This window comes from Chiloscyllium plagiosum, chromosome 9 (assembly GCF_004010195.1).
Source record: "Chiloscyllium plagiosum isolate BGI_BamShark_2017 chromosome 9, ASM401019v2, whole genome shotgun sequence".
Classification (NCBI taxonomy): domain Eukaryota; kingdom Metazoa; phylum Chordata; class Chondrichthyes; order Orectolobiformes; family Hemiscylliidae; genus Chiloscyllium; species Chiloscyllium plagiosum.
Window position 1 is genome coordinate 29,872,736 of NC_057718.1, and position 27,270 is coordinate 29,900,005.

Here is a 27,270-nt window from a genome sequence, read left to right on the forward strand (position 1 = left end):
TTTAAAAAGGACGTTGCCATTTTAAAATGGCTGTTATGATCACCTGACAAGCCCAGACAATTTGGATGGAGTGTACAAACCAACTTTATCAGAATTAACATTTCTGTTTAAGAGTCATTGAAACTTAGTGAAGCATTACGATGTTTGTACCTCTTGTTTTTGTCATATTTTGAATTTGCTAAGTTACCTGCAGATGGTTCAGTTTTACATGGGCAATGCAGTGATGGGAATATGTAAACGAACTATATTTCAGTAGTTTACACTGATCAAAAAGATGGAACATGCAACATGAACCAACAACGACACTGGAAGCTCTTCTATTATCCCTAAATTCAGAAACAAGCGAATGAAAAACAACTTAGAGCAACAACGATTCACCGAGAACACCAGAACATTTGCCATTTCAAAGGAAACAAGATGATATACTCGCAGTCGAGTCTTTTCAAACTTGCAACTGAGACTCAAGAAGAACTGCACTGGCTTTACATATCCAGTTTCATTCCTTTTAAAATGCTTTAGTAATTTCACACAACTGTGAGTGGTTTGCTTGGATATTTCAGCTGGCAGTGAAATGTCAGCCAAATTGCTCTGGATTCTGGACTCTAGACTGGACAAGGTAAAGACAACAGATTTCCTTCTCAGATTAGGAGCAATCTCTTGAGCTAGAGCGTGATAAATCTGTGGAACTCATTGCTGCAGAAGGCTACAGAGGCCAAATCAGTGAGTGTATTTAAGACTGAGATAAACAGGCTTTTTGTTAAGGGGATCAAATGGTACAGGGAGAAAAGAGAATGAGGTTGAAAACCCATATCGGGGGATTCAAGATGGCAGCAACCCAATAGGTCTGCACCAGAACCCAGACAAAGTGGAGCACTCACACTCCCTTCACTGTTTAATTTGTTGGAAATAACTATTTCCTGACCCTTAGAATTATTTAGCACTAGTTCTGAACAGTTTGGTGCACTTTAGAAGATGACTAAGGGGAAAGGAGCATAGGGATTGACAGGGACCCCCCGCAACAACGGACACACCCGTGGCCACAGTGTTGGCCTCCGTGACCGCCCCAGGGGACTCACCAGCAGATCTCAGAGCAGAGCCTGAAATGGGGCAATGGGTCGCAGCTTCCAACACAGAGGCCGAATCCTCAGTGGGTCGGGTTCAGGCCCTGGAACACCGAGTGCAGGCCTTGGAGGAGCAGGCTGACAACCTCAAAAATCAAGGTCATCAGAAGAACACCGGTTACTGGAGCTTCCTGAATGGGAGAAAGGCAGCCAGCTTGTCAGCTCTCTGGAGCAATGGCTCTCACAGTTTCTGAGGCCGGAGTCTGAGGTAGGCTGGGTGCAGGTTGAGCGGGCCTACTGCGTCGTAGTGCGCAGGCCCAAATCAGACCGGCGCCCCTGCCTGGTCCGATTGTGACTCCATTATAGAGACAAACTAATGATGCTGGATGCTGTAGAGCACTGGGGAAGGATTCTCAGGCTATGGTACATAAAGGATCATGAATTATGCTTTTTCAGGACTTTTTCCCGGTCGTGATTCGCAAGAGGAAGGCCTTTGATGAGGTAAAACAAATAAGCAGCTGTGGGACCGGAATATCCAGTATTCCATTAGATATCTAGCAATACTGCATTTTAGCCATGGAGGGTCAGTGTTCAACTCTGATTCACTAGAAAAGACAAAGGACTTCTTGGATGCTTTAAAATAGACTGACTGGCTTGAACTATATGGACAATTATTTTATTTTTTTTCTCTGTAATTTGCCAGGTTTACCTGGTTGTCAGGGAGGGTGGTCTTGGTCTTGTTTTTAATATATGTCAGGGTCATAATTATCTCTCTTTTTTTTCCTGTCCCTTCTCCTGTAATCCTTTGCTTTGGATGAATGGGGGGGGGGGGGGGAGAAAGCAGGGAGAGTTTTTTTTGTTTTTTGTTGTTGTTCTACCAGGAGTGCCTAGGATTACAGTATGGAAGAGGCAGGTTAGGTGCCCACTTTTAACTTGCTTGTCATTAGATATTGTATTTTTTTCCTTTGTGTTGCCTGGGGCAGGGGGACAGCTTCAGCTAGAAGGAGTCATGGTGGGATTAATGAGTGGTATGAACTCCCCCTGTGGACAAGGGGGAAGTCTCCTTTCAGTTATATTATATGTTGATATGTAGTATAAGCAGTTGTTAGAAGTTTTGATTCAGTAGTTTTGGAAGTTGCATTTTTAAACTTATACGAACTGTTTATGGTTTTCACTCTGCGCACTACAAATGGCGTTCTTCCTTCCGGGGGTCACTGACTGTTTCGGACAATCATGGCTAGCCATTCGTTTAAATGGTGCACCTGGAATGTTCAGGGGAGTCATTCACCAATTAAGAGAAAATAGATATGGTCAAGTCTTAGAAAAGAGAGGGTCGATGTAGCCTTGTAACAAGAAACGCACTTAACCAATAAGGAGATTTGAAGTTGCAACAGGGAGGATTCGGCCAGGTGTTTTTCTCATTTTTTAACTCGTAGTAGAGGAGTTGCTATTCTAAATCAGGAATAGCCTCCCATTTCAAATGCTAGGCCAAACTAAGGATGAGTGCGGGCGATTCATAATACTTAAAGCTTTAATACATGGAGAGGAATATAGGATTCTTAATGTATGTTGCTCCCTGGCACATTCCTTTAAATTTGTGACAGATGCAGTCTCGAGGTTGATGGCCCTTGGGGTGCATCATACAATTATAGAGGGAGGTTTTAATCGTATTATTGACCCAGAGGTGGACAGAATGCCTAGGGGTCTTGCAAGTATGTCTATGCAATCCAGGCAGTTGTGGACTTGAACAGGGAGTTGGGGTCGGTGGACGTATGGAGATGTCTTCGCTCCAAAGGTGGGGATTTTACCTTTTTCCCCAACTCAATAAAAGTGCTATACTAGAATTGACAGGTTATTTGTCCCATCAAACTTTTTGAACTCAGTACCATCTTGCAGAATAGGGAATATAGCAGTTTCTGGTCATACATGGAGGTATACATGGAGGTCAAGGCTGGTGGTGGCGGGACGGGTTCCCAGCACTAGCGCATGTACTCCTTCCTCCTGAAAGATAGCATGTTTATACAGTATTTTTTGCAGGAGTTTAAAATTTTTGGGGATATTAATTTAGGCATGGCCAGCAACCCATCGGTGGTGTGGGAGACTGCCAAGGCCTATGCACAGGATTTGATTATTTCTTACTCTGTGAATCAGAAGAAATGACAGAGGGGAGAACAGCAACGTTTGCTCGAGGCTCGCCTGAAGGCAGCTGAGCTAGCATACTTTGCTAGGTCATCTAAAACTAATCTGCAGCGGATTACACCCTTTAGGGCTGCTTTGAATGCTGCACTTACCCAAACAGCAAAGAGGGAAATCTCATTTGCGAAACAGATTATTTGAGTATGGTGATAAACTAGGTAGATATCTAGCGTACTTGGCTAGAAAGAAGAATGCTCCCCAAACTACTACATCCAAAGAGAATGCTGGTACTCTTACTTGCAATGCTAAAATGATTAATGCAGCATTTAGAAGGTTTTATTTTCCGCTGTATCAGTCGGAGGACTGTGAGGATAAAATGATGAAGATGGAGTCCTTTTTTAAGGCCTTGAACCTTTTGGATGTAACCTCAGAGCAAGTGTCCTTTCTGAGTGCCCCCCTGACAATTCAGGAAGTACAGGTGGTGGTAAGGCTGCTCCAGAACGTAAAGCATCCAGACCAGATGGATTTCAAAGTGCGTTTTATAAGGAGTTTATAGACAGGCTAGCCGGGCCACTCTTGAATATGTACAATTACTGAGTCAGGGCTGCCTCCCATCTCCTTTGAGAGAAGCAAATATTTCTCTTAAGTAAGGAAAGTCTAAGATTGCACTTCATACAGACTCATATTGTTACAGAATGCAGATTTTAAAATCCTGCCAAAAATGCTGGCGTGAAGGCTGGAGGGGGTATTTCCTTTTATTGTAAAGGAAGACCAATCAGGTTTTATTAAGGGTTGTAGGTCTACCACCAATATTAGAAGAGTATTAAATATGGTCCAAATACGTCAGCAAAGAGTGATCCCAGTTTTGGTAGTCTTCCTGGATGCAGAAAAACCATTTGACCAAGTAGAGTGGCCATACCTCTTTTATGTCATGGACGGTTTGGTCTTGGAGAGGTTTTACCAAATGGGTGGCACTGCTGTGTAATGATCCGAAAGCAGCAGTTCTCATTAATGGTACACGATCAGATAGTTTTAGTGTCGGCAGAGGCTGCCGTCAAGGATGCACTCTCTCACCACTATTATTGACAACAGTGATCGAGCCGCTGGCGGAAGCCATCCGGAAGGATCCCAATATAACTGTCCCGGAGGTAATGTCAGGCAGGCATAAAATTGCTCTCTATACGTATGATGTTCTTCTCTTTTTAATTGATCCAATGATCTCTGTACCCCACTTAATACAAGTGATTAATCTATTTGGTTTATTTTCATGAAATAAAATTTATTTCATGAAATCAGAGGCCATGCCTGTGGGCGGTCTTACTAGTATATCCAACGTTGGGGATGGAACCTGTTTCCCCTTCCAGTGGTCACAGGGAGGTTGTCTGTATTTAGGCATTTTTATTACCCCAGTTTTCGATTAATATATAAAGCCAATTACAGGCAGTTGCTAGAGAAGATAAGGCAGGACCTTCGGCGCTGGGAAGATCTTCCGATGTCTTAGTTCGGCAGAATAGCTCTGGTTAAGATGAATGTTCTTCCTCGCTTATTATATCCTATGACAATGCTCCATTTGATGCTGCCAAGGCAAGCACGGCACAGGCTTTACAGCTGGCTTGGATCTTCTATTTGGCATCATCGGTAGGCAATCTCTTATTAAGCTAGATAAATTGCAACTTCGGGGGGGGGGGGGGGGGGGGGCACTGGGTTTTCCAGACTTTAGGAAATACCAATTCAGTACCTTACTATCCTACGTGGCTGAACGCCTGTCACGATCCACGATCGATCTAGCTAGACATTGAGGCCTCCCAGACAAAATGCTCTCTTATTAATTTGTTGTTTATGGACACAATGAGAACTTATGGATCATTGTAAAAAAAAAAGAGTCCTAAACACAGTTAAAGCACAGAGAAAGATGCGGCAGGGCAAGAGCAATTTACAAAAAACTTCCCCTTTCACTCCCATAGTAAGAATGTTGGAATTCCAGCCGGGTTCGATGGACTCTGGCTTTAAGCTCTAGGAGTCCAGAGGAATCTCCTGTTTGGGAGATCTATTTGACGGGGAGGTCATGATGTCCTTCGAACAGCTGAGTCAGAAATTCGAGCTACCTAGGAAAGATCTCTTTCATTACTTCCCAGTTAGAGACAGTATTAAAAAAATGACTACATTGGTGATTAACCCCTACAAGTTGAGCATAGAGAGGAGAATGCTCCAGTCTACAGGCACCCTCTTGGTTAGCACTCTCAATCAATTGTTAGGTAGTAAAGTCTCGCAGGACATTGAACGGCTATATAAAACCTGGACTCAAGAATTAGGGGTGGAAATCTCAGATGTGGGAGGATATCTGGGAAAATGTTCAGAAGATCTCAATTTGTAATAGGACCCAGGCTATTCAACTGAAGGTAAGTCATAGAGCTCACTTGGCACCGGAACAGCTTGCAAAATTTAAGACAGGAGTGTCTCCAATGCGCCCCAAGTGTAAAATGGTAGTTGGTTCTCTTACTCATTGCTTGTGGTCACATCACAAGCTCCGCAGGTATTGGTATGACATAAAGTGTGTTTTGGCAAAGGTTTTGGGAAATTGAGGTTAAGTTGGATCCGGTGTCCCTCCTTTCGGGTCTTCCAAATCTTCCCTCCCTCGATGCGCATGGGAACAAATTGTTTAATATTCTTTCTACATGAGGAAGAACATTCTAATGAGCTGGGTATCAGAGAATTCCCCCAGGACTCTCGAGTTGGTGTATGATAGTCATGGAACATATACCCCTGGACTTCCTTACAAGTATGGTACACCAGAAAACTGAATTGATTTACAGTTCATGGCAGCCCTTTTGTATTATATTGATGCAGATTTATTGGCTACAATGTTCAGGGTCTTTGTGTAGCTGTGAGGTTTGTGTCTGTGAGTCTGGCGACCCCTTGGGGGTGGGGAGGCAGGGGGAGGGGAGAGAAATCCTGAACAAATACGGGTTTACTTACTCTTGCTCCCAGTGGTGGAGAGCTTGAATGAGATTGCGCCGAGGAGTGCAATAATTTAATTAAATATACCTTGTTATAACTTGGTTTAATTTTATTTTTTTTCTTCTTTCCCCATGGTTATTTGTTAAATTGCAATTTTTGTAGTTTTTTGTTTTTTCATGTTTCGTTAGTCTCTGGCGTAGTACTTTGTTTTCTATTATTTCTGTTATAATGTAAAGATGTCATACTATGTTGTACTGGTTGTGTAATTTTGTAAAAACCTAAAATTTTTAAAAATACTTCATAAAAAACAAGAACATATCAGCCAGGATCGTAATGATGGACTAGACTCTGGTCAGAATGGCTAATACACTGACATTGATCCTTGTAGCGCTTCACTATTAACATTATTCCAACCTGAAAAAGACCCATAAATCCAGAATCGATCTTCTGTGTGTCAACCAATCCTCAATCTATGTTAATACATTATGCTCAATACCGCAAGTTCCATAATTTCCTTTTCAGCCATGTTGACCTTTTGTTTGTATTATTCTTCTCCAAAGGTCCTGCTATTTCTTTCTTAAAAAGGACTCTAGCGTGTTCCCAACTACATATGCTCAGCCAACTCACGTTGGTCTTCCTTCTTGAGCAGGGATGTCACATCACCAAACTGCAGGAACTCTCCCAGAAACCAACAAGTTCTAGAATGATTTAATCAACGGCTCTACTACCGCTACAGCCACTTCCTTTAAAAGAATACCACTGAGACATGGGAAGACTACATGAATTGAAAGGCAAATACAGTATGGCTAATTTTTCTACATTGTGTGCCAAATTGCTGTCCATACATGGCATACATACTCTAGTATAAAATGTATTTACCATACCCCTATCATAACCAACCCACCCAGAGTTTTATTGGAGAGAGAAAAAAAATTCTCGCACATCTCTTAGCTGTTCATTTTAATTATTGAATGTGGTTGACCCTGAACAAAGCCAGCTTGCACAACTGCTAACCATGCAAGAAAGCCAAATTACCAGTACCTAGTTAGAAATCATTGGTGACCAATTGTGTCTCCTCCAGCCCCATCTCCTCCAATACAGAAGCAAATGTCATCGAAAAAAATAATGATGTGACTGGGAGGAAAGAGTGAATGGACTAAAAATTCAGAGCAGTTATTTATATGGAGTGGCGATGGGTACAACATTTGCTTTATAAAACAACACTACGGAATTGAACAATTTGAATCGAATAGAATAGTTCATTGCAGAAAGCTGGCTGAAATTAGCAGAGGTTGAAACAAGTCAGGTCAGCAAGCAGGACAGGCAGAAATCTTTGTGGTTAAGTCAACAGTAGGGTACTTGGGAATATGTGAACAATCCAACAGCTGATCACAGCCAAACAAAAAAAAATGCATTTAAAAAATGACAATGCTGGAGCCCTTTCAAAGCAAGAGGTATTCCACATATAAATGCCCATAAAAGTCCCACATAGGGTCACTTTGAATGTGGGAATTGAAGTTACACATTAAATGCTCAAAGTCCTGGTGAATCAAGGAAGACCTGTCAAAGATCATGCCTACATAACAGTGTCATCTCATGGGCCACTTGGAGTTAACAAATAGTTTATTTGAAACTGTTCTTAGTTAAAATTCTTGAATTTAATGAGATTGCATTCAGTTGTAATTCAAAAGTTCCCAAATCAGAGTTAAAATTGCCTGTATGTCTAAAATACTCAAAACCAAAAGTTTAAAACTTTTTGCAAAAAGTAAATGAAATTGTACTTTAAGTTGTCAAAAATATATTGAAATTGCTGCATACCACTTTCAAATAGAACACAAATGGATTGTTTAGAATTGTGCTCAATACATTCTTTGCTGGGAGGAATAACTAAAGCTACAGCAATTTGACAGACTTTTGATAGCTTGCCAATACAAGTATTTGTCAAATATGAACCTACATGGTCAATATTAACACCAATAGCCCCAGCAAAATGAGTCATGGGCTGAGTGTTATTTGTAGTGGGCATCGATGTCCCAACTATCCTCAGCATAACGAAAGAGCAGAATCAAACTTGGAAGATTCCTGATCTGTACAGCCATGTTTCACATTTTAATGGCACAATGATATGGACGTTTACAGCAAATAACAAGGCCTTTTTGACGATTACACCCATGCTGGTCAACAGTCGGACCCGAAGGCTATGGCAAGGCAAGTGAATATTTAAATACTGCATAAACTAAGAGTTTCTGACCCATTCACCTTTTCAGGCAGCAAGTACCAAATTCTGATCTTCTGGGTGAAAAGAAATCTTCCTAAAACTCTACTCATAGGCTTCTACTTTTAACCTTACATCCATGCCCTCTAGTTAATACCTCTTGACCAAATTGAAAAAGTGCCTCCCTATCCAGGCTCAAAACTTTATACACCTATATTATATTCCCCATTCAACCTTTACAGCACAAGCAAACAGCCCCAGCCTATCCAGTCTTTCCTCATAGACCCTTCAGGTCAGGCAAAATCCTTTTAAGTCTTCTTTGCACACTCGAGTGAAATCAAATCCTTTGTATAATGTGGTGAGCAGAATGCTAATCTTCCAATTGTGGCCAAACGAGCATTTCACTCTTTTCCAGTGTAGCCTCCTTGCTCTTAGATCTATGTCTCAGCAAATAAAGTATCCCACACGCTTCGTTGACCACCCTACCTGCCCAACTACATTCAGTAATTCACAGGCACCAGTGTCCTTCTGATATGGAGTACTTGTTGGATCTCAAGTACATTACCTCATTACCAGGACATTTCCTGTGCACTACTATTTTTGTGCAGTGCAGGATTCAATTTTCTTCCCTGACCAAACTGGATTTGGTATTTGATGAATATTTGATTACGCCAGCATTAAACAGTGCTGACCTGTGAGTGCTGACATCAATGCTGCGTTAAAGTCTGAAGGGTCAGGCTGTGTAAATGTTTTCTGAAACCATGCACTGAATTACACAAAATGTAGTGCTCTTCCACAAACTTACTTGTTGAAATATATGAACGGAGTGTAAATTCAGCTTGCTAGCTCTATATTAACACTTCGCTCCCATACATCCAGACAGCATGGATTGATTAGCCTTAGGGAATGTTAGTGGGTGGGTTTTATTTGGTGGGCAGTGCCTGGTATACACAAACAAACATGGCCAGATGGAGATGTGTGTTTGGTTTTTCTGTCTGACTAAAATGTAACAACCATACAAAGGGGAATGGTGAAACAACGATGTCAGGTCTTTATGTGAAGAGAAGACATTAAACAAAAAAATGTTAACAAGCAGACTACATATGGGTGCGTAATCACAAATGATATTTGCAGATTAACTATAAATCAGACTCGTATATCAAGTTGTGTTAAGATGGCTAGTGACTGCAACTTAAGATATGTAGCTTTCAAGTTACGTAAACAACATAAATGAATGGAGTATGTGACACGTGTGACTATCAATGGTTAATGGCAGCAGCAAAGGGGTGCTGGTGAAGAATATACATAGAAGGGAAGCCCAAACCTCTGCTATCTCTACAGGATGTTTCCAATAAAATGGGATGGGGTTAATGGTAAAGATGGGAATCAAAAAAATTGCAGCGTGAGGATGGCTTGGAAGAGGTGGTTAAGAATGTAATTGATCAAATATAGCACAATATAAGGGATGGTTATTATTTCAAATTATTTGGACAACTCTTTGGGGGAAGAAGATGAAGACTCACTGGATTCAAATGAAAACATTGAGGAAACTCAAGAATAATAATATTGATGTTATAGTTCAAAGAAAGAATTAACAGTCTGCACTATCTTCAATTGGCTGGTCATCAGTAAACTTACACTCAAGGAAGCAGCATTTATAATATTGCTATGAAACTTGAATCCTAACCAAGGACTTTGTCATGGAACAAGACTGATGTAAGGAAGCTGTTTGCCTGAATGATAGATGCTGAAATTGTAACAAGCAGATTTCAATGCAATAGACTGCTTATTCTTCAGCTAATTATAAATCCATCAGATATAAGTTGGCTCTCTCTCAACACAAGTGAACACAGTTCAGTTCAACCTGCATATTCTACGATTACGAATTTACACAGCCAAAACTCCAACATGGACAGTATTCTGCTTCCTACACCCCCCATCAGTAAGTTTTGATTATGTTAAACTTTGTTGAAAAAGTAACTAGAAATCCAAGATGTAAATAAAATAAATAAAGTCACAGAATTTAGAATCCCTACAATGTGGAAGTAGGCAACTTAGCCACACTGGCCGTTCAAAAGGGCAACTCACCCAGACCCTCTTCCCCCAATCTCCCTATTCCTACTTGTCCATCAATCCCTGAACAAGATGGGCAATTTAGCAAGGCCAATCCATCTAGCCTGCACATCTTTGGATATTGGGAGGAAACCAGAGAACCGGGAGGAAACCCAGCAGATACAGGGAGAATGTGCAAACTCCACAGAGTTGCCAGAGGCTGGAATTGAACCTGGGTCCCTGGCACTGAGAGGCAGCAGTGCTAACCACTGAGCCACCATGCCACCCATACTATTGCAATCAAGATACAAATTTGGCTAGCAGTGTTTTGCAAGATTCTGCTAATTACCAAGTGATCTACAATTTTTAAACATCAGCTATACTCCTGTTATAATCCTCATCAGCGGTCATTCACATCTAGCATAATCATTACTGACAATAAAGGCAGAAGATAGTGTGAAACAAAGTGGGAAATCGATTGTGAACTCAAACACCAATAGTACAAAGTGAAATAAATACAAACAAAATGTCAGTGACAAAGATGGACGCTGAATAGTTCCATTTTATGCTGTCCTAAAATTTATACTGCTGTATTAATTTAAATGAATAAATTGATGGACAACAACTTTCATTGGCAACAGGTCAAAGACATGAAACTATTCAAAATCAACAAATAAAAGTTACTGACTGCGGTCCTGTAGCTGTGTAGTACACCATTAATGGGAGCTTAGTTTTGCATACACTTACATGGTTTCAAAAATTTTTTTAAAAATCATGTACAATAAAAGATAATAAATAAAAGATTATCTTAAGACATCAATGTATTACTGTACCATTTTGACTTTCACTGTAATACTCATTTAAACATATGTTTGGGTGGTCCAGCTGTTGGAAATCCTATTTTAACTGAGTTATTCCGGGATGAAATTGGAGTTTTCCTAACACTCAACTGACCACATACATCCCCAACCCAGGAGGCCTGAAGCTTGTCTGAAATTAAGTCACAGGTTTTAATGCATGAATAGAGCGCTGACTGTCGTATGTCAATGCAACCTGGCAGCAATCCTTTGCAATTGTATTCCTGCATCCCATTTTCACAAAACATTTTTTTTGAAATAATCTATTCACTTCTGGCTATTCGTTAGGTCACACTGATGGCAGGAAACTTGATGGTAGTGAGTACCCATCATTAGCACATGCAAATTGCTTAAAGTGACCAAAGTAAAAGTCGCCTAATTCAAAAGAGATCAAGAATGTTTCCAGTGCTTGAAAAAGTCATTCAAAGCTTCTTTATTGTCCCTATTTTCCTCCCATAGGCCAGTGTTTCATGCTCAATTTCTGTCCCAATAAGTCAACTTACATTCTCAGTGTAGTCGTCAAAGAACAAAGCTTAGAGGTACATTTTAACGCCAAACTCAGTTAATAGTACTCTGTTTAGAAGGTGAAGCTTTCAATCCAATTATGTCACTGGAAGTAAGATGGCACTGAAGAATGGAGACACTGTCCCACCAACAGTGGCACAGCTCTAGGCCCAGGGCCTGGGTACCTGACGGTAGAGGTAGTGACATTCCAGCTGCAGCAGGGTGCAGAGAATCATGGCAACAGTGTTGGCAGATTGAGGGATGGACTTTGTGGTTTGGTTTTTGAGAGAAGGGACTCATGGTGAGAGAGTGATTTGAATGTTTCTTTTTGCTGTTTCTTATTTCTCCTGGTTTTTAATCCTGTAAAAAGATAGTGCCAGAGAATGGCAATTTTGTACACTTTTCACTGTACTCCTGTACACAACAATAAAATCTAAAATCCTAAAAAATAAAAATCTAAGTACGAAACAACCAAGGTGACACAGATGTCATTTCAGATTACACTAAACCATTAATCATTCTTCCCAGGTGCTATTAAAAAAAAAAATCCAAAATCCATGGCACTATTTTGGAAAAAAAAGTACAATCAAGTTATCCCTGGTTTGCACTCCAACATTCATCCCAGAATCACAATAAAAAATAAGATTACCAGGTCATGATCACGTTAGTGTTAGGAGGGGCTTGCTATGCACAAATTGATTGTTATATTTCCTACACTTCAGAAATGATTACCCATCAAAAGTATTTCCAAAGAATTCCAAAAACTTGAAAATGTCGTGGAACATCCTGAGAGCATGAAATGCATGATATAAACGCAAATATTCTTGCTACCATACCACAATATGCTTGGAAAGTATGGAATATGTTGCAGACATTTCAATTACAACACCGTCTTGATGTGAAGTTCAGAGGAAGAACACTTGCACACCATAATGTTCAACATCCCAAACAAGACAAAATTCAAGCATAACCAAACAGTCCCATCCTCAGATAATATACAACCTAAAAAAGGGAGCATGCCATTCACATCTTTAAAAGTGTATTTATTTGTTAATAGTTCGTGTGGACATTATTACAGTAACTGTAATGTTTTAATGGAAGAAAACTGAGTTTCAGCTTGCCTTTTCAGGATATTGAAGGAGGAAAGATGCACAAGATAAACATCATCTTTATGAAGCAAAACAAAAAGCCAAAGGGAAACTAAATACATCCAACTTTAGACCCAGGGAAACTGAAACAATTAGTCAGTGATTAAGCAAGCAAATTTCTAAAACATGATGTTCCATTCAGAGTCATACAGTATGGAACCAGACCATTTGGTCCAACTCATCATGCCACCAGGGTTTCCCATGTGCCCACACTTCTTTTTATACCTTGGCTGTCCAAATGTCTTTTAAAGTGTTTGACTATATCTGCATCGACCACTTCCTTGGGCAGTTCATTTCACATACGAATCACCCTCTGAGAAAAGGTTGCTTGTCAGATCTACTCTAAATCTTCCTCCTTTCACCTTAAAATTATGCCTGCTAGTTTTGATCTCCCCTTACTCAAGGGAAAAGATTTTGGCTCTTCACCTTATCAATGCCCCTCATTACTTTATTTCTATAAGGTCACCCCTCATCATCCTATGCTCCAGAGAAAGAAGTCCAAGCCTATCCAGTCTCTCGGAGCTGAAACCCTCCAGTGCCGGGCACATGCTTTTCAAAATTTTTCTGAAACTTTCCCAATTTGATAAAATGCTTCCTAAAGCAGGATGACCAGAACTGTGCACAATACAAGTTCCTCAAAACGTTTTTCTGCGTGATAAAATCCAAGGAAAAGGTAGTGCAGTTCTACAACTGCAACAATGAACAATCTTACTTTCGAACTGTTTTATGACCTCAGACCAAAGTCTTCATAGCTAATTAAGTACTAGAAGTCAGTGTCATGTAGGGAAACAATGGTCCATTTGAACAGAGTAAAGCTCTAAAAACTCCAATCAAACTTGAAAGATATGATGCTAGCTCAGGGATAAATGTTGGTCTCAACTTAAATCTTTGTTTCATTGGTAGATTGAACGTCGACTTAATTCTCAACCATAATACATATCTGACAGTGCTGCACTTTCACAATATAACTGATGAGCAGGTGCAGGTGTTGGACTAGACAAGACAAAAGTTAAAAATCACAACACCAGGTTATAGTCCAACAGGTTTATTCAGAAAAACTAGCTTTCAGAGCACTGCTCCTTTGTCAGGTAGCTCATCGGGCAGGATCATAAGAAACAAAATTTATTGCACAAGATCATAGTGTCACGCAATCAATACAATATATTGAACAAATCTGGATTGCTGTTAAGTCTTTCATCTTTATAGAACGGATTGCAGCTTTTGATTAATTAATATGTCAATCCCAGAACTTCTTACAAGTCACATTTGCAATAAGTTAAAGGTTTCTATAAAAAAGTTTGACTCAAGATTGGAATATAGACAGACTCTGGCGTCACATCTTTAATGCATTGTCTGAGTTAAGAAATCAGGTTTTTTTTAAATATAGATAGTTCTGATATACAAATCAACTATTTAGAGTCACAGATGTACAGCAGCCTTCAGTCCAACTTGTCCACACCGACCAGATATCGCAACCCAAACTAATCCCACCTGCCAGCACCCAGCCCATATCACTTCAAAGTCTTCCTATTCATTTACCCATCTGGATGCCTTTTAAATGTTGAGTGTGTGTTGCTGGGAAAGCACAGCCAGGCAGCAACCCAGGAGCAGGAGAATTGACATTTCAGGCATGAGCCCTTCATCAAGAATGAGGTTTGGGGGCCAGGCGGAGAAGTGCGGTTGGAGGGCGGGGGGGGAAGAGGTGGAGACGGGAAGAGCTGGGAGGCTGAGAAAGCGATAGGTGGATGAAGGTGATAAGTCAGAGGGATGAAGTGTTGGGTGCAGAGTTGGAGGCTTGGCACTGGGATAATGTGGGGGTGGGGGAGAAATGAGGAAGCTGTTAGAACTCACATTAATCCAGTGTGGTTGCAGGGTCCCAAGGCCGAACATGAAGCATTCTTTCTGTAGGCGTCAGGTGGTAACAGTTTGGCAGTGGTGGTAAGCCCAGGACCTGCATGTCCTTGGGAGGAATGGTGGGGGGGTTGAAGTGTTCAGCCATGGGCGGTGGGGTTGGTGGCTACAGGTGTCCCAGACAAGTGCTCTGAAACAATCTCCCCGATGTAGAGGGGACCACACCAGGTGCAACGGATGTAGTAGGCGACAGTGGTAGAGGTACAGGTGAGTTTCTGACGGATGTGGAAGGATCCCTGGGGCCTTGGACAGAGGTGAGGGGAGTGCTGTGGGTGCAGATTTTGCACTTCCTGCAGTGGCAGGGAAAGGCGCCAGGTGTGGGGTGTGAGCTGGGGAGGGGCATGGACCTGACGAGGGAGTCACAGAGGGAATGGTCTCTCTGGTATGCTGATTGGGGTAGGGAGGGAAATATTTCTTTGGTGGCAAAGTCCATTTGGAGGTGGTTGAAGTGGTGGAGGATGATGGAGGTCGGTGTGGTGGAAGATGAGAATCGGGGGTTCGGTCCTTGTTGCGTTAGGAGGGCTGGGGTTCAAGGGTGGTGGTGCATGAAGTGGAGGAGATGCGCTGGAGAGCATCGTTAACCACATGGGAAGGTAAGTTGTGATCATGAAAGGAGGCCATCTGGGACTTTGAGGTGGAATTGGTCATCCTGGGAACAGATGCAGTGGAGGGAGAGGAATTGAGAATAAGGGTGGCATTTTTACAGGAGGTAGGGTGGGAGGATATGACGTCTAGGCAGATGCTACAAGCCCACCGACTCCCACAGCTACAGAAAGTCCCAGATGGCCTTTTCCTTCCATGATACATCCCATCATTCTCCACCATTTCTGTTCCTATAAACAGACCCCAAAGATATATTTCCTTCCCTACCCCTATCCATGTGCCGGAGAAACCATTCCCTCCGCAACTCCCTCGTCAGCTCCATGCCCCCCTGCCAACCCACATCCCACTCCTGGCACCTTCCCCTGCCACTGCAGGTAGTGCAAACCCTGCGCCCACACCACTCCCCTCACCTCCGTCCAAGTCCCCAAGGGATCCTTCCACATCCATCTGAAATTTACCTGTACCTCTACCAATTTTGTTTCACCAATCCCACCTCCCCGTGACTGAACACCAACTCCCCCTCCTCCTCTGTCAAGGATGCAGGTGCTGGGCCTCCTCCACCAAACTGTTACCATCCGACATCTAATGGAAGATCATCTTATATTCTACCTTGGGACCCTGTAACCACACAAGATTAACGTGGATTTCAACAGCTTCCTCATTTCTCCTCCCATCACATTATTCCAGTGCCAAGCCTCCAACTCAGCAACGCCCTCCGGACCTGTCCATCACTCTCCCCTCTGACTGATCACCTTCTCCTCACCTTCATCCACCTATCACTTTTTCAGTTACCTTCCCCCTCCCATTTATCTCTCAGCCCACAAGCCTCATTCCCAATGAAGGGCTTATATGCCCAAAATATCAATTCTCTTGCTCCTCGGATGCTGCCTGACCTTCTGTGCTTTCCCAGCAACATTGACTCGACTCTGATCTCCAACATTTGCAGTCCTCACTTTCTTCTAGACTTTTAAATGTTGCAATCGTACTAGCCTCTACAACTACTTCTGGCAGCTCATTCCATAGACTTAGCACCCTCTGCATGAAAAGGTTGCCCGTTAGGTCTTCTTTATATCTTTTCCCCTCTCACCCTAAACCTATGCTTTCTAGTTCTGGACTCCCCCACCCCAAGGATAAGACCTTGTTTATTTATCCTATCCATGCCCCTCTTGATTTATAAACGTCTATTAGGTCACCCTTCAGTCTCCGATGCTCCAGGGAAAAACAGCCCCAGCATATTCAGCCACTCCCAAAAGCTCAAATTCTCCAACCCTGGGAACATCCTTGTAAATTTTGTCTAAACCCTTTCAAGTTTCACAACATCTTTCCAACAGGAAAGAGACCAAAATTGCACGCAATATGCCAAAAGTGGCCCAACAAATGTCCTGTACAGCTGCAACATGTCCTCCCAACCCCTATACTCAATACTCTGACCATTAAAAGGCAAGCATACCAAACGCTGCCTTCAGTATCCTATCGAACTGCGACCCAATTTCAAGGAGCTATGAACCTGCATTCCCAAGGTCTCTTTGTTCAGCAACACTCCCTTGGACCTTACCATTAAGTGTATTAGTCCTGTTAAGATTTGCTTTCCCAAAACACAGCACCTCACATTTATCTGAATTAAACTCCATCTGCCACTTCTCAGTCCATTGGCACATCTGATCAAGATCCTATTATAATCAGGAGGTAACCTTCTTTGCTGTCCACTACACCTCCAGTTTTGGTGTCATCTGCAAACTTACTAACTGTACCTCTTATGCTCACATCCAAATCATGATTATAAATAATGAAAAGTAGAGGACCCAGCACCGATCCTTGTGGCACTCCACTGGTCACAGGCCTCCAGTCTGAAAAACAACCCTCCACCACCACCCTCTATCTTCTACCTCTGAGCCAGTTCTGTATCCAAATGGCTAGTTCTCCCTGTATTCCATGAGATCTAACCTTGCTAATCAATCAGTCTCCCATGGGGAACCTTGTCGAACACCTTACTGAAGTCCATATAGATCACATCTACCACTCTGCCCTCATCAATCCTCTTTGTTTCTTCTTCAAAAATCTCAAATCAAGTTTGAGAGATATGATTGCCTATGCACAAAGCCATGTTGACTATCCCTGATCAGTCTAGCCTTTCCAAATACATCTAAAACCTGTCCCTCAGGATTCCCTCCAACAACTTGCCCACCACCAACATCAGGCTCACCGGTCTATAGTTCCCTGGCTTGTCTTTACCACCTTTTAGTGGCAACACATTAGCAAACCTCCAGTGCTTCTGGTACCTCACCTGTGACTATCGATGATAGAAATATCTCAGCATTTGACAACACCAGATGATAGAATTCTATCACTTGAATTGTTAATGACCCAACTCTAATCACAACCAGCTATAATGAAGATTTCATATATTTGTGAACCTGGATATTTGATTAACGGCACATGGGACTTTAGCTTTCAGCACGGTGAAGGTATTTTTTGTTTGAGGAAAGGATTGTAATATCATTTACAACTGTGAGCAAAAGACAGCCTTTCCCATAAATCTGACTTCAGCTAAATGACTTAAAAACACTACCTGGCAAGATAACTGTTGTTTTTTGTCAACTTGAACTTTTATAGTTGCAGGATGAGGAGAGAACACAGCAGAAACAGGTGGCTGTTCATTAGAAAAGCTCCATAAACAGCTACTTAAAAAGCAGTCAAAGCTTTGACTTTATTTCTTCATAAGTCAGATAGTTAGCCAGAAACTCAAACTTTCTTTGACTTTCTGGCTAACTATCTGACTTTTCTCACTGAACTTTAAGAAATAAAGTTAAAGCTTTGACTGCCTAAGGTTTTTTTTTGAGTTTCAGTTGGGCAGTTTTGCAGAGTACTTGACCAAAGCTGGATGTGGAAAGCAGTTTTTCCCTCAGAAAGGAAGAGCGTTTCGAAATTGTTTTTAGAAAAGGTGACCTCATTATAATGGGTTTAGTTTTTAAAAAGTTGCAGACCAGAAGTGTTTGGCCAAAACTCTAAAAGGGCTTATTTGAAGTTGATAAATGTTTATGCTCAGTTCTACAACTAATCAAGGAAGAGGTATCAGATTCTCAGTCTGGGAATTGGCACTAAAGTTGTCAAGTCATATGTGGGATAGATAAGGACATTATCTTCAAACGTTTGAGCACTGTAATTGGATTCTGTTGGGATTAATGGAAATGTATTTTTGCATTACAAAGTCTAGAAAATGAATTATATGTAAATATTTTTCAAATTTATCTTTATTAATTTTGTACAAAAGACTGTTACTGTTACTGTTAAACCTGAATATAGCATGTTGCACGTATTTCAGTGAAAGACCACCTTGTTAAATCCAAAACTGCATGTGTCATCTATCAAGCCAGATTTCAATCTCTGATCAGATTTCTCTAGTCATAACATAATAATGATGTATCAATAACCTCAAGAGAATACATTCAATGACTAACCACCATGTTAACCAACTGGCAATAAAGCCAGGTTTCATTCTGGAATCTGACTTTGAGACGGGCAGCACGGTGGCTCAGTGGTTAGCACTGCTGCCTCACCGCACCAGGGACCTGGGTTCGATTCCAGCCTCAGCAACTGTGTGGAATTTGCACATTCTCCCAGTGTCAGCGTAGGTTTCCTGTAGGTGTTCCAGTTCCCTCCCATAAGCAAAAGATGCACAGGTCAGGTGAATTGGTCATGTGGAATTGCTCACAGTGTCAGGGGTGAATATAGGGTAGGAGAATGGTTCTGGGTGGGTTACTCTTTGGAGGGTCAGTGTGGACTTGTTGGGCTGAAGGGCCTGTTTCTGTACTGTAGGAAATCTAATTTAATCCACATTACAAATCAGTTGAAATCATAAATTCCTTTCATTAGAAGATGCTGTGTTAAGAAACACTCAATATTGTAAACAGATTAGCAATACACAACAGCTTCTCTAACCCCAACCATAGGCGTTCTCACACCAAAGCATATCAAGCAAAGCATTTTTTCCCCTATATTTAGGTGTCTACTATTGAGCCTTCTGATGCTGATGCAGTCAAAATGGCCTTTGCAATCTCTGATGAGTCATCCACAAAGATTCATAACATGCGGTGAGCTTATTGTTTGCTACCCTTTGAACTTAAACTCGGTTCTGGTCAATACCACAGAATGTTCAAATGCATGCTACATTCAACCTGATCTGTAGGAACGCTGTGATCTTTTAAAACATTTTCATAAATCAAAATGTATGTTTTCCATCATGTTTATAAAGTTCATTTTATCTGATCTTTGAAGGACAAGATATACAAACTTGGTACCAGGCTCTACCATGCTTGTTCTTGGTGTTGCAAAATATTTTGGAGAGTGACATGGGATGGGTAGGTGCAGTTGATTGAATTAATAGTCATCTTGACTTTTGGCATATATACATGATGGATCCTGGACACTGAGAAGATAGTTTTGGCTACTGAAAGGTTTAAAGTCCCTGGCAGCATCTGGCCACAGTCACAAAAGAATTACATAACTGAATGAGGATTTACTCTGAGCAGTCAAAGTGTCCAAGTGTCTTGCGGCGATGGTATACTGGCAGATGCCATTGGTCTTGATGGTCTGAGGAACAAATTAAGAGTGAAAGTCAGGATAAAGACCAAAACTTGAGGGTGCCAGTATCTACCATTACTGGAAAATGATAGAAAGTGAAAAAGATTATTTCAGAGTACAAAGGGACCTTGATCAGATTGGTCCATGAGTGACGGATGAAGTTTTATTTAGGTAAGTGAGGTATTGCATTTTGGTAAGGCAAATCAGGGTAGGATTTACTTACTTAATGCGAAGGTCCTGGGGACTGTTGCTCAACAAAAAATCTCTGGTTAGAGGTACATCGTTCCTTGGAAATGGTAGGAATGGTAGATTCCTTCATTGGTCACTGCATTGAATATAGGAGTTGGGATGTTACGTTGTGGCTGTACAGGACATTAGGCCACTTTTTCAACCCTGTGTACAATTCTGGTTGCCCTCCTATAAGCAGGATGGTGTTAAACTTGAGGGTGCAGAAAAGATTAAAAGCACGTTGCCAGGACTGGAGGAGAGTTTGACGCTGATCAGGATGGGGCTTTTTTCCCCTGGATTAGAGGCGGAGGGATGACCTTCTAGAGATGTATAAAATCATTAGGGGCATGGATTGGGTGAATAGGCAAGATCTTTTTCTTAGGGTGGGAGAGGTCCAAAACTAGAGGGCATAGGTTTAAGGTGAGGGGGAAGGATTTAAAGAGGATCGGAGGGATAACTTGTTAAGCAGATGGTGCATGTATGGAACAACTTGACAAAGTAGTGGAGGCAAGTATAATTTCAACATTTAAAAGACAACTGGATGGAATAGGAAGGGTTGCTAGAGATATGGGCCAAAGTCAGGTGGGATGTCTGGTCAGAGCAGACAAGTTGGACTGAAGGGTCTGTCTCTGTGCTGTATGATGACTGACTGTACAATGGGTCAGGTAACAGGTTAAAAGTGAAGAAGCAAATCAGTGTCCTCCATAAACTCTACTCTCCAAGTAGCACCTTGCAAACATCAATAACTACAGGCTTCAATCTATCATCATTCTACTCCTTCAACCAAGATGATGCTGGATCATTCACAAGCATGAAAGCGTGAGGTATTTGGGGGCAGAAATTGGGAGAACTGTACATTTGGCAACTTTCAACCACATGCTGATTTTGTTCCCTCAAATGTCCCAAACTCCTCTTGTTTCTGGATCTTAAGCTTCTCTCAAGATACATTTAATCTCTGGTCAATGGGGATGGTGGGAGGAGAGGCGCAAAACAGCAAACTGCAAATCAGTCATTCTGTAAATCTGTTACAAGGAAATTTTTGCATGAAAGAGGCTATAACAAGACATTTACAACATCTTATGCAAATTAGCAGAGTCAACACATGAGAACCTGCATGTTCTCAGGGGAGTGGAGGGGAAGTTAAACTGTTTAGTCATGGAGCGGTGGGGTTTTCTCGCACGTGTCCTAGAGATGTTCTCTGAAGTGTTCCCCAAGTAGCCTTCCTGTGTCCCCACAGTAGAGAAGACCACATCAGGAGCAGACACAGTAAATGACCGGTGGGAGTGTAGGTAAACTTCTGATGGTCTGACGGATGTGGAGGGCTCCTATGGAGCCTTGGACAGAGGTGGGGGCAGGGGAGGTAGAGAGGTGTGTGTGGGTGCAGGTTTTGAAATTCTTGCAGTGGCAGAGTGCCGAGAGGGGAGGATGGATTGGTGAGGGGGGCACAGACCTAACAGGGGAGTCAGAGGGAATGATCTTTGCAGAATGTGGATTTTGAGGGGAAAAAAAAGAAATCTCCTTAATGGTGGGGTCTGTTTGTAGCTAACGGAAATTGCAGAGGATGATGCGATGTATCTGGAGGTTGGTGGGGTAGAAGGTGAGGACTGGGAGGGGTTTTGTCCTTGTTGCATTTGAAGGAATGGGGTTCAAGGGCAGAGGTGCAGCAGGTGGATGACATGCACTGGAGGGCATCATCGACCAGGTGAGGGGGGGAAATTGTGGTCTTAAAAGGAGGTCGCCATCTGCCTGGTTCTGTGGTGCAACTGGTCCTCCTTGGAGGTGTGGCGGAGTCGGAGAAATTGGAATTAAGGGATAGTATTTTTATAGGATGGAGGGTGGGAAGTGGTGTAGTCCAGGTAGCTGTGGGAGTAGGTGGGTTTGTAGTAGATGCCAGTGTTGGGTTGGTCGCCATTAACAGAGATGGAGGGATTCAGGAAGGGGAGAGAGGTGTAAGATGGTCCAGGTGAACTTAAGGTTGGGGTGGAACATATTAATGAAGTTGATGAACTGTTCAACCTCTTCATGGGACCACGAGGTAGCGTCAATACAGTTTTCGATGTTGGAGGAAAAAAGGTGGGGAATGGTGCTGGTGTAGCTTCAGAAGATGGTCTTTTTCCATGTACCCACAACTTGAAGGAGGAACTGAATGTATTGTTGCAAAATCTGTCATTAGATAGGAAAGGAAGTTGTGGACAGGATGGGAGTCTGCTGAAAGTCTTGGATAGTTTAAGTGGGCACAAATTTGACAGATGGAATATAATATTCTTAAATTTGAACTTGTCACTTTGGTAAAAAGCATAGAAAAGAAGCATGTTATTTAAAATGAGGAAGACTGCAGGACTCTCTCGTACAGAGAGATCTAGGTACCCTGATGCATAAATCACAGTCAGTACATAGCCTTTATTCAATGGTTGTGCCTAACAATATTTATCAACTTGAAGGTAAACAGAATATATTAGTAACAAAATTATGCGACCATACGGAGCAATGTTGCAACTTTAAAAATAGTGTTCAAAGTTTGGTCTCCATATTTAAGGAAGGACATAAGAAATCAATTGCCCAATTCTTCTTCAGAGGAAAGACTGTACAGATTGGGACTGTATCTATTGGCATTTATAAAATTAAAAAACGATCTCATTTATATATAAAAGATCTTGAGGAGTCTTGACAGCACATGTTGACACAATCTTTCCCCTTGTGGATCAGACTAGAATTCACAGACAGCTAATAAATAAAGGTTCTCAGAGGGTCTTGTGTGTAAACTTCTCAACAGTCAACATAATTTTCTCAATATACCAGATGCAGATGGATGAAGGGAATCAGCTGACAGCATTAGGTGGGGGGAGGTAACAGGTAGAAGCAGAGACAGGTGGGAGGAGCAGAGACAGAGGATAATAGTGAGGGTGCAGTGAGGGGGAGACAGCAGTGGGAAAAGAGATTGGCCACCTTTTCCAACAATGAGCTAGAAACCTTTGAAATTAAGAGGCGGCATGTTACACTTTAAGCATGGGTGATTACCTGCCCAAATGTTGGTAAACAGCAATGATTGTTTTTGTAAAAGCATTACAGGTAGGGAATACTATGGGTGGAATGCTGGTCTGTCAAATAATATTAGTTCCTGCCTAATCAAACACTTTCTGGTCATGTTGCAATTACAATACAATTTACAAGCATTTTCTCCCCCTCATTCAGTCATGCAATGTAGGCATAGCTGCATAAGCCAGTATTTACTGCCCATACCCAAATGACCAGTGGGCAGTTAAAGTTCAACTGTGGGTCTGGAGTCTCTCAGGCCAGACCAGGTCAGGATGGCAGATTTTCTTCACTAAAAAAAGGACATGAGTAAACAAGACTTTCTTCACAACAAATGGTTACATGGTCACCATTAGGTTCGCTTTTGTTCCTGTGTAAGGTTTTTAATTGTCATAATTTACAAATTTCAGAAGATTTCCATGAATTAGACAGAAACATTGTCCATCTTCAAACAAAATTGTTTTGATTTATTGCCACTGGCATCTTTCTGGAGACCACGTCTATAGAGCAGCAACACCAGAGATAATGTCAATAAGCTCCTTGGTAAAAGCAGTTGTCCAGAACAGTTCATTGTCAATGCCACACTTATCAATAATTTCAGAAGCATTCTTGCTGGAACTATCCATAGCAGTCATCCTACCTCACTTGTGGTGGATTCCTTTAAGCTCAATTAAATGATGTTTGCTAGAGAGAACTCTTGGTAGTTTTGTATAACATCTGCAATGTCATTACAGCTACCAATGTCCTCAGAATTTCTAAGAGTCTCAGAAGAGAATCCTGGCTTCGCGTCAGTCATAAGGAATCACAGACCTAAACTTGTTGAATATCACAGAATGTTGATCAAACTCAAAGCCAATATACAAGATCTCAGATGCAAAAATTGAAGCATCAGCACACATTGATTGCTTCCTGTCCACTTCCTTAAAACCTTTTTCTGCACAACAAAATCCAAGGAAAAGCTAATACAATTCTGCAACTTGAACAATGAATGAACTTACCACTTGCATGAACATAACCAGCATTTTATTTCCGTGCAACAGTGTTCTCACTTTCTCACTAATAGGAGCTATCTTAATGTCTTTTCCGGCAGCAGTCAACTCCTGTATTTGATTTATGATCTTTCAACACTTCTGAAGAAATCACCACAATGAGAAGACACTCCAATGATCAAGTATCTGGCTTAGCTTTTAAGTGTTTGAATTCCTGCTTTCTCCTGTTCTATAAACTCTTGCTGGTTTCAGTCCTCTGTGCTCTTGCAGATTTTGCCACAGCCACAACTTTCAGGGATTGGGTAACATTTTGGGTATTTTCAAAAGGACTTGAAGTGCCTGATGTCCATCAGAGTTACCATGTTTCTAACATGGCCCCATTGGGGCTTAAATCACAAAACACTGTACCTTGCAAACATGGCGAATCCTACCCCAGCAGATGCAGCTGAAGGGTAGCTTTTTACTCAAGGTTTCCTAGTCAATTATAATACAATCTGTCATGTTGACATTTGAACCTATGCATCAGAACATTAGCCTGGGGTTTTATATTTCTAATCAGTGACATTGCCACCAACCCTCTGCCTCTTCACATACCTTTGGAAACATGACCTAACCATTTGTCACATAACAGATATACAGTCCTTATTTGCAGTAGTCAATAGTTTTATGCCATTGCCAACAAGAAATAATAGCCAAGAGAAAGCTATTATCTGTGGAGAGAAAGCAGAGTTAATGTTTTGGGTCCAGAGACCCTTCTTCAGAGCTGACGTAGCCAGACAATGGTTGATATTTACTTTTATTTGGGGGGGGGGGGGGGGGGTGTTTGGAGATTGCCTTTACCGATAGGTGGCAACAGTCCAAAGGGCAATAAAAATGTTGGAAAGACAAAGAACCAGAGAAAGGTCAGGCTGGGAGAATGAACGGCAGCTAAATGGCGACAATTAAATGTTGACAAAAAGGCTACAACAACTCATGTGATGCACTCCCCACCCCATACCCACACACTCTCGATTGGCGGTCTCCACCCCCACCCCAGCTCCTAGCTCCGATCCTGCCGTATGTTCACCATTCCCCCAGACTTTCCCCTCACTGAGGATGAATGTTTAGTCCTTAGCTAAGGCCTCACCTTCATCCCTCTACGCTCCCGGATTGAGTTCGACATGCGTTGAGATGTCGAACATTTCTTGTGCCGCCTTCACCTCTGGCCCTACTTTTTCAATAAAGACTCACACCCACCCACTGAGGACCTCTCTTGCCTCCAACACACCCTATCCACCTGGACGTCCCGTGCTGGCCTGTTGCCTGGCCTTGACCTTTTCATTTCTAAGTGCCACCATGACATATACCGCCTCAACCTGCCCACCCCCCTCACCCACTCCAACCTCCCGCCCTCCACTCCCTCTGCTCCAACCCCAATATCACCACCAAACCAATAGACAAGGTGGGTGTTGTGGTAGTTTGGCGCATCAACTTCTACACTGCTGAAGCCAGGCATTAACTCATTGACACCACCTCAGACTGCCCCCTCAACCACAACCTCACCTCCCATCACCAACCATCCACCACCTCATCACCTCAGGGGATCTCTCATCCGCAGCCTCCAACCTCATCGTCCGCAAACCCCGCACTACCAGATTCTACCTCCCACCGAAGATTCACAAACCTGACTTCCCAGGTCGACCCATTATCCCAGCCTGTTCCTATCCCACTTAACTCATCTCTGCATACTTTGACACTGTCCTATCCCCCTTGTTGAGTTCTTTTTCGGAGGTTCTTACACACTTGATGAGACTCCAAACGCCAACTTCTGTGAACAAACAAAATTTTATTAAGTACATTACAATACAAGCTTTGGAGAAACTCTGAACACTCGTGGCCATGGTTGCAAAGCATGTCCAGGAAAGCACTTCCTGAACAAAGGAATCAGTCCTTCATTTATACAAAATCTTGATATCACAGTTGGTTATGCCCACATGACAACCCCCAGTCACTCTCTCACAGTCACATGCCACTCAAGATCAATGCAGTGACCACCTCACCACCAGAAACAATGTAATGCAAATCATCCCTTAATGGCCAGATCTGGTGTGAATTGTACTTTTTTTAAAAACAAACAAACTAGAGGGAGTAGTCAGAATTCCAACTGTAGTGTTCTTATTCATTGCTGAATGAGGCATGAAAATATAAATAGTAAGAAATGACAATGTAAATGGATTTTGAATAACTGGGAATGTGATTTCCTTACAATCTACCTGCAAGTCAGAGGGCTCAGGACATCCAATTTTCTGCAGGTCAGCAGAGCAAGTTAACTCTAATATCACACCCTTAGTCCAAAAACTCCCCACCTTCTTTTGGGACACCATCCACACCCTTCACCTCCTCCAAGTCTTTCGTTTTACAAGCCCCCTCCTCATGATCTTCACCATGAACATCCAGTCCCTGTACACATCTATCTGCCATGACAAAGACGTCCAAGTCCTCCATTTCGTCCTCTCATGCCATCCCAACCTGAACCCTTTCACTAACACCCTCATCCACCTGGCTGAACTGGTCCTCATCCTTAACTTCTCCTTCCAATCCCCCAAATCAAAGGGGTAGCCATGCGCAGCCACATGGGACCCAGCTATGCCCGCCTCATTGTTTGGGTTCATGGAACAGTCCATTTTCCACAGCTACACCTGCACATCACCCACCTTTTCCTCCACTACACTGATGACTGTATTGGCACTACCTCATGCTTCCACGAGGAGGTTGAACAGTTAAATCAACTTCACTACCACCTTTCACCCCAACCTCAAATCCACCTGGACCATCTTGGACATCGCCCTCTTCCTGGTCCTCTCCATCTCCTACGACACACTAACCACAGACATCTACTGCAAACTCACTGACTCCCACAGCTACCTGGATTACACCTCCTCCCATTCTGCCTCCTGTAAAAACACCATCCCTTATCCCCAATTCCTCCAACTGCATCTGTTCCCAGGATGACCA

At 42.2% G+C, this 27,270-nt stretch overlaps 1 protein-coding gene across 1 annotated transcript in view; it reads right to left on the bottom strand.

The window, feature by feature from the left end:
- Positions 1-20,342, bottom strand: part of ppm1ba (protein phosphatase, Mg2+/Mn2+ dependent, 1Ba) — a 124,845-nt gene extending 104,503 nt beyond the window's left edge. Inside the window, exons 1-2 of the mRNA XM_043696764.1 lie at positions 20,250-20,342; positions 19,966-20,035 (exon numbers count right to left, since the gene is read on the bottom strand). The gene's annotated coding sequence lies outside the window, so the exon portion shown is untranslated. The remainder of the gene's footprint in view (positions 1-19,965; positions 20,036-20,249) is intronic.
- Positions 20,343-27,270: the final 6,928 nt, after the last annotated feature.